Genomic DNA, 8,481 nt, shown 5'->3' with positions numbered 1-8,481 from the left:
AGCCCAATTCACAGGGTTGTTGTGAGGATAAAATGGGTGGCGGTGGTGGAAAGGGCCATATATACACTTTTGTGATCTCACTGGAGGAAAGGTGGAATATGAATATTATATTATTCTCACCCCCTGGCTCCCTTACAGTTTTGGCTTCTCTTCTTAATCTAGATTGCTATGTACCATGTTTGTCACTTGAATCAGAAAAGGCTGGCTCTAGAAAATTTCATAATTGTATTGAGGAGGAGGAAATGTGTTTGTGTGTGTGCATTTTCAAAAGAGACTGTAGCAGAAACAAGTGATCAAACTAGAGCAGATTTTACTAACTTTGTGAAGTTGTAGGCTGCATTATCTATCTATAAAAAGGTAAAAGTAAAGGACCCCTGACAGTTAAGTCCAGTCGCGAACGACTCTGGGGTTGCGGCGCTCATCTCAGTTTTCTGGCCGAGGGAGCAGACATTTGTCCACAGACAGTTTTTCTGGGTCATGTGGCCAGCATGACTAAGCCGCTTCTGGCGAAACCAGAGCAGCGCATGGAAACACTGTTTGCCTTCCTGCCGAAGCAGTACCTATTCATCTACTTGCACTTTGACATGCTTTCGAACTGCTAGGTTGGCAGGCACTGGGACCAAGCAATGGGAGCTCACCCCATTGCGGGGATTTGAACTGCCGAACCTCCGATCAGCAAGCCCTAGGTTCAGTTGTTTAGGCCACAGCACCACCCGCATCCCTTATCTATCTATACCATGCATTTAAACTGGTTCAATATACACTCCCTCTTCCCAGTGAACCCTCTCCCCGTACTAACTGGCCCAAACATTGATCCTGACCCTCACCCACAAGTAAGAGGATTGCAGAATATGCTGGTTATATATTTTATATAGGAAGTTGCTTACCTGAAAACATAGGGGGTCACCTAGGTTGCTTTTTTATATTGTTCTGTAATCTGTTATCCATGTACATAAAGGAGAGAAGCTCTTAACCTCATATTTCATTTTAAAGTAATGATTAGTTTTGGCTAGCACCTACATTGGTTTTCTTGTGTTATAGCTACTTTGCGGCCAACATTTATGCACATCTCGGTGAGGTAGCCCATGGGGGATGCTCTTACTTGTGTGTGGTGTGGGAATTGTTGAGGAGGAAAGTTCAGTTTTAAAAATGAGCATATTTGTCTTGTGCGAAAAGATGATTATGATTTATTTTTACTTAGGTGAAAACAAGCCCTAATTGGCTTTTCTATGCAGCAAGGATCACAAGCTTCATTTGTATATTTCCCAGACTGTGATTAACCCTAATATGTTAAATGGTAGGAATCACTGTTTTTATATACTATCTAAATAAGAATTACTGGCATACGGTTATTGGACAAGCAAATACCTCCTCTTTTAGTACATCCAAGCATTTTCCTGCATGCCATGGAATTTCTTTCCTGCGTGAAATAAATGACTCATGCTATATCCACTGTATTTATTTATTTTAGACAGTGGTTTTGTCAACAAGTAGGGGAAGGCATTCATTTTGCAACCAGTGGAAAATGGAAACAAATGGGATCCATTTGGTTTACTTTCTCTTTGTTATAAATTGAATGACGAGTAATGAATGGGTATCAGGTAGGTCTTCATTACCCCATTTGTACCCATTCAGAGGCGCTGACTTGGGCTACAGATTGTGGGTGTCCAGCAGCACAGGCATAACACTCAGCCTCTGCCCGCCCCTTCTGCCCACTGCCTTGCCTCTGCTTGCTCTCCGGCACCGTGGTGGTGACTGGGCTGGGGCCTCTGCCATGGGGCCTCTGTTGGAGGCGGCGCCTATGTCATGCCTCCATGGTCATAAGAAGTAATGCTTCTGAATACCAGCTGCTTGAAAGTGCAGGAGGGAGGGGAGGATGCTCTTGTGATCTGGTCTTGCTTGCAAGTTTCCCTCAAGCATCTGGGTGGCTGCCATAAGTACAGGGTGCTGGACTAGGCGGGCCATTGCCCTGGTCTTATGTTCTTATTGATGCTGTCAAAGCTTTCCCCATATCATGGAAGAAGCAAAGATCACCAGTGTTGAAGCAATGATTCTTCAACATCAACTTTGCTGGACTGGTCATGTCGTGCGGATGCCTGATTATCGACTTCCAAAGCAACTACTCTTTCCTGAACTTTAAAATGGAAAGTGTAATGCTGGTGGTCAACAAAAGAGGTTTAAAGACTCTCTCAAGGCAAATCTTTTTTAAAAAATGTAGCATAAACGCTGACAATTGGGAAACACTGGCCTGCCAGCGCTCCAGTTAGAGAACAGCCTTTCCTAAAGGTGACATGAGCTTTGAAGACGCTCAAACTCAGGATGAAAGGGAGACACGTGCTAAGAGGAAGGCACGCTTGGCAAACCCTCACTGTGATCAACTCCTGCCCTGGAATCTATGTTCCCACTGTGGAAGGACGTGTGGATCCAGAACTGGCCTCCAGGGTCACTGATGGACTCACTGTTAAAATTGTGTTTATGGGAGACAATCTTACTTGGCTATGAGTGATCGTCAAAGAGAAGAAGAAGAAGAAGAAGAAGAAGAAGAAGAAGAAGAAGAAGAAGAAGCCGCCTCCGGGTGCTTGGATATGTGTCTCAGGCTAACACACGAAAGGAACTGTGAGTTAAGGAGCAAAATATTGAATATAATTAAGATGTGATAGCAAGGTCTGTGGGTCCATTGACATTAATGTGCATAATGTAGTCATGTTCATCAATTTCAATGGGTCTGCTCTGAATATTATTATTTATTACATTTATTAGCTGCTTTTTCTTGCCAGGGCAACTCAAAGGCATCCTAGATGAATATCAACCTGTATCCCCCTGTCTTCCGCCCCCATCTCTGTCAATGTGCTTAGGAGAGTATCTTTGGGTTGTCACCTAACTTGCATATTGAGATGTAGCAATATTCTTGTTTGAGTGCAATCGTGGATTTGATTTAAGGTTAACGATCAAATGCATTCATCTGCCAACAAGGCATTTCTCTGTAACTTATTTCACTATTCAAGTTTTTGAAGAAGGGGGCGGGCTTGCAATGCTCATCATTCTTCAGGGGTTTCTTTGTGGTGTTGTAGGATGTGACAGATTCAATTACTTATGAAGCTGAAGTTTCTTAGGCTTTCCAATATGGGCTTAGCGACTGTAAATGAGAGACAGTGGAGAGTCGAAGGCTGTGCATGCCTATGCGCCTGTATATAGATGTGTGCGTGTGCCTATTGAATAGAATGCAGAAGTGTGATTTCTCCCAGATGTTAAAAGAAATCCCTGCTGCAGCTGAACAAAGGTATATTCTGTCCAATATAATTTTTATTCTGAATCTTCGATATTGCAGCTGATGGCAGAAAATGTGCAGTAAAGCACGGGGGAGGCCACTGGGTAATATCCACTGTAAAGTGTTAATTGCCTATTGAGGCTGTAAACTACGTCAATACGCCTGGATCTGAGTTATTGACAGGCCTCCTATTTATTCCAGCCCCACAAAAGCTGGGCTCTTTAGAACTGGGCTCTAATCAGTCATGCTTTACTGATCCCACCAAGAAGCACCAGTCGATAAAGGCGCTTGCCATCTTAACCCTTTGAAGTTTGTAAAAATTACAAGCAGGATTGATAACATTGATTCAGAGAAAACCCTTTAGAAGCAGAGGCTCCTCAGGGGGAGTGGCATCAAGCTCAGACTCATAGGGAATGTTAGGGGTGCCCTGCAGTGAATATGGATGGATGCCCTCTTGCTGGTTCAAGTGCAAATGGTTGATGGAGATAATAAAGTTGGGACCACAAGGCTTCAGTTGTTTGGAGTTGACTGCTTGTTGTGGATGTGGGGGAATCAGTTCAACAAGCACAAGCCACACACTTCCCCTAGGGCATTTGGTAGCTATTGATTTGCAGAAGGACACGGATACTGGGACTTTTGCCTCTCTGGAAGCCACATTTGCTAACTTCCAAATCAATCCTCAGGATCCATTAACATGGCTTATCGATAAGTTATCGTTTCCCTGTAACACACTTTACCGACTTTATTGTATTCTCGATGAGGGTTTTAATTTGGCAAAAGGTAGATTCCCGGCCACTCTTATAGTGGCTGTTTAGGGGCAGGGAATGCAACTCCATAGAAGAATCAATGGCACCATCTGCTGGAGTGGTATTTGCTTGTCCTGTAAGCTTGGGGGACTGGATGACAGTTCTTATCCCTTTGTTAGGTAGGCTTGACTCAAATAGGCTTTCCCTTTGTTAGGTAGGCTTGCCCAAGGTCACCAAGGAAACTCCAGGCCTCCATCAAGGGCAGTCCCATGTAGAGTGCATTGCAGCAAGCCAAGTGGAAGGTCACTAGAGCATGGACAACTGAGGTTAGGCTCTACCAGTCCAAGAAGAGGCGTATCAGGAGAACCAGCCTAAGCTGGACATAAACCCTCCTCGCTACAGAAGCCACTTGAAACTCCATTGACAAATTGAAACCCAGGAGAACCCCCATGATACAAACTTGATCCTTCAGGAGTTCAGTGCCACTCAGAACAGGATGCACATGGGAACCACCCACCCAACAATCTTCTATTTTATCAGGACTTCAGCTTCTGTTTATTGGCCCCTATCCAGTTCATCACTGCTTCCAGGAGCTTGTCCAGCACCTTCACAGCCTTTTCTGATGGAATGGGCAGATAGAGCTGTGTGTCATCAGCATACTGATGCTCCAACTTCCTGCCTGACAGATCCCATTGGTTTCATATAGATATTAAATGGCATAAGGGACAGAATGGACCCTTGCTGGACCCGACGGCCCCAAAGTCATGGAGCCAAATGACAATCTCCTAGTAGTACTTCCCAGCAGTATATAATGTGTTGTATATGAGGGGGAAGTGTGTATAAAAATGCATAAAGTAGTAAAATAACAAAACAATGACATTTTATCAGAGGAAATCACTTGCAAAAATGTGTGCATTGCAGAAAATCACATACAAAAATGTGCATAACAGGAGAAATCCACACTAAAATGAATTTTCATGAATTCTTTTTTTTTTGCAAATTATCTTAAGACTAACCCCACCACCCCTTGCAAAACTGCAGTTGAGAGTTTCATCCACTCCTACCTTCTGTGCAACAAATACCTCTTCAAATTTAACTCCCCGTAACCATCTTTAATGCAGGAAACTTAATACTGCCAGAACGATTCACCTAATCTCTAAGAATAGTTTGTGTGCTACTCAGTGAAAAGCAATGACAAAGAGAGGGGAAGAAGTGTGATGGGTAAGAGGAAATAACAACCCCACATGATTATTATTTTTGTGTGTGTGTGTGTGTGTGTGTGTATCATCTGGCACAAAAGGGACCAAACTTCATACATACAAAAATACTCTGAGGAAGGTGTGTGGCTATATAGGTTATTGCTTCAGTTAATTTGGGCTTCGAGCTAAGAGGATACGCGTTAGCCTTTGTGGCATACTTCACACCTCTTATTGCTGATTGTGCAGTGAAATGCCTCTGAATAGATTTAGCATAAGGCCTGCAGACGTCATTAATGTGTTTTTTCTTCTTCTGTGGCCACATCCAATCTGAGGGAGCCAATAAAAGAAACAAATTGAAAGCACGGGAAAGAAATCAGTAGAGAAAACCAGTGTCAGAAGTCAAATTGCATGTAAATTGCAGGCACAAGGGTAAGTCTGCGTGGAATTTGCAAGGTTGTCTTTTATTTGACGGGTGGGTGTGATGCCTGCCCCCCCTCTATTTCTACAGACTTCTTTGCATGTTTACAATCTCTTTGTGATGTGACCACTAGAGAGCAGGCTTAACCTGGTAACAAGAGCTAATTAGCGCCTGGCCTCTTCCTTTCCTCTCAGCCCCTGCCATGCCTCTCCAAGCCCGCTCCACAGCCCCCTTCCTTTCTCTTCCCTTCCCTTCCCGTCTCTTGCTTTAATATATAGGCAGAGGGGATTTCGGCGATTCTTAGCTCTGCCTCCAATGCTGTGCAGTCTTAGGCCTAATTAAAACGCCACAGACGGCCTGAACCCCACATTAAAATTTGATGAGGAATTGATCAGCCAAGCAAACAGGAAATTTAGCTTTGTGAGTGAAGGTAATGTTTGCTCAAATGTGTAATGAGTTCCATAGGGAATATTTATGGGGACCTCGGCGACGGCTCGAGCAGTTCCTTCCCTTGATTTTCATCATGCTCACCTGCCCTCTCCATGTTCAGAGCAGATGCATAAAGAAAAAACAACAACCCAAGATTGCCTTGGGGAGGGGCTTGCGGACCCTGAAGAGCCACTGGCTTCCTTTGCCGTAGAAAACCGCATCAGGCAGAACGATTTGAAATCAAACCGAATGGGGCAATTGGGCTTTGTCCCAGGGAGAAATGCAATGTGGATTTTGCACAACATAATTATCCAGGAAGATTCATAGCAGGATCTGTAGGCTAGAACAGGGCTGATGAACAGGATCTGACCAGCAGGGTCAGTCTTGACTTTCCCCTCACCTCCATGGACCATTTTGACAGGTGGGCCATACCCCATACCTCTCAAAATGATATCAAGCAACTCAAAGTAAAAAAATAAAGAAATGTACCTGCAGAGGAACATTCTTTACATCATTGCCTCAAACTGAAGCTGGCGATGTAAAGGAATATTTGTACTTACAGAATGCCCTGACCCCAGGTGTGAGGTAGGTGGGAATAGTCTGCAGAAGGCAGTCTTGCAGGTGAAATTGGGACCTGTGCCAGGTTGGGAGCTCCTAACCTTTTGTGATCCAGGGGCACACTTGGAAATCTAAGAAACAGTTGTGGGCACCACAAAATATCAAATACCAATTTTAAAGAAGGAAAACAGGCCTATTGCAATACAAGAGGCTTGGAAAGTAACATGCCTTTCAGACGCTGTTGGACAGTGGTCAGGAATGGTGGGATTTGGAATCCAGTCCCATCTGAAGGGTCACAGATTACCCCATCCTTGTTAATATGCTTACTGATTGGTGGATAGAATAGAGAAAGGAATAATCATGCTGTTGTTTGGCCCTATTAAGGGCAGGTGTGTGTTCTAACACTTGAGCAGCAGAAGCATCCAGCCTTGTTGTTGTAGTAAAATTATATGTCGCCTATCTGACTGGGTTGTCCCAGATACTGTGGGTGGCTTTCAGCAAGCTACTGTATAAAACAGTAAAACACCATACATTATAAACTTCCCTATATAGGGCTGTCTTCAGATGTTTTCTAGAAGTCAGATAGTTATTTCATTGACACCTAATGGAACGGCATTCTACAGGCCAGGCACGGCTACTGAGAAGGCCTTCTAAGGGCAGCATAAAAGCAAAACTTGAGTTCCGCTATAACTAGCAACCTCTCCATCGATGCTGAGCTGGACAAGCCTATTGGCAAGGCAGCTACAGTGATGGCTCGCTTCTCTGAAAGTGTATGGGAGAATGTGATGCTAGCAACCAATGCCAAGATTTTGGGCATCACATGGCAGGACAGAGTTTCAAAGAAAGTTGTGCACTCTCAAGCCCCTAGTCCCAGCATTTTTGCACTCCTGTCTCAGTGTTGTCTACTCTGGCTTGGTTGTGTACACAGAATGGAAGGTGGAAGAATCCCCAAGGATGTGCCCTATGGGGAGCTGGCTTCAGTCACCAGGCCCTTTGGCAGACCAACTCTGCATTACAATGATATCTGCAAACATGACATGAAAGCTGGCAGCATCAATCCCACTGTGTGGGAATCCCTTGAAGAGGACTCCAGTGCCTGAAGACAGACAGTCAGGTTGTGCATCCATAGCAGTGACCAAAGGAGGAATGACCGCTAGGAGGAGTGCAGAGAGAAGAAACATCATGGTGCATCTACAGCAGCACAACCGGACACCTTCACCTGCCCCAGCTGCAAGAAAAGATGTCTCTCCTGTATTGGTCTCCACAACCACAGCAGGCCCTGTAACTCTCCAACAGTTTGACCACCCCCAAAGGCACAATCCTCTATTGTCTCTCGAGACAGACAGATGCCAACAACAATGTGATGTGGTTAGCCATTGCTCTGCAGAAGTACAGTTGTACCTTGGTTCTTGAACTTAATCCATTCCGGGAGTCCATTCAACTCCCGAAACCATTTGAAAACCAAGGTGTGCCTTCCAATCGGCTGCAGGAGCTTCCTGCACTCAAGCGGAAGCTGTGTTGGATGTTGGGCTTCTGAAAAACGCTCGCAAACCGTAACACTTCCGGGTTTCTGGTGTTCGGGAGCCAATTTGTTCAGCAACTAAGCTGTTTGAGAACCAAGGTTTCTTATTAGGCTTACATATGAGCTTCCAGACTTGGTTGCCTCATGAAAGGGGAGTGCTCAGCTTACAAAAGCATTAGAAAAAGTGTGTGTTGCTTGTGTCCATCTGCATTGTGGTCATTTTCCCAGGGGCACCACAGAAGTATAACACTAGCACTCCCTGGAGGGGGATATGACAAATGAGTAACAACTGCACATTTATTGCACATGGAATGATTTTGTAGGTACTCAGGCTATAAATG

This window comes from Podarcis bocagei, assembly GCF_964188305.1.
Source record: "Podarcis bocagei genome assembly, chromosome: 5".
NCBI classification, from domain to species: domain Eukaryota; kingdom Metazoa; phylum Chordata; class Lepidosauria; order Squamata; family Lacertidae; genus Podarcis; species Podarcis bocagei.
The sequence above is the reverse complement of the archived record's forward strand: the minus strand, read 5'-3'. Positions refer to the sequence as shown.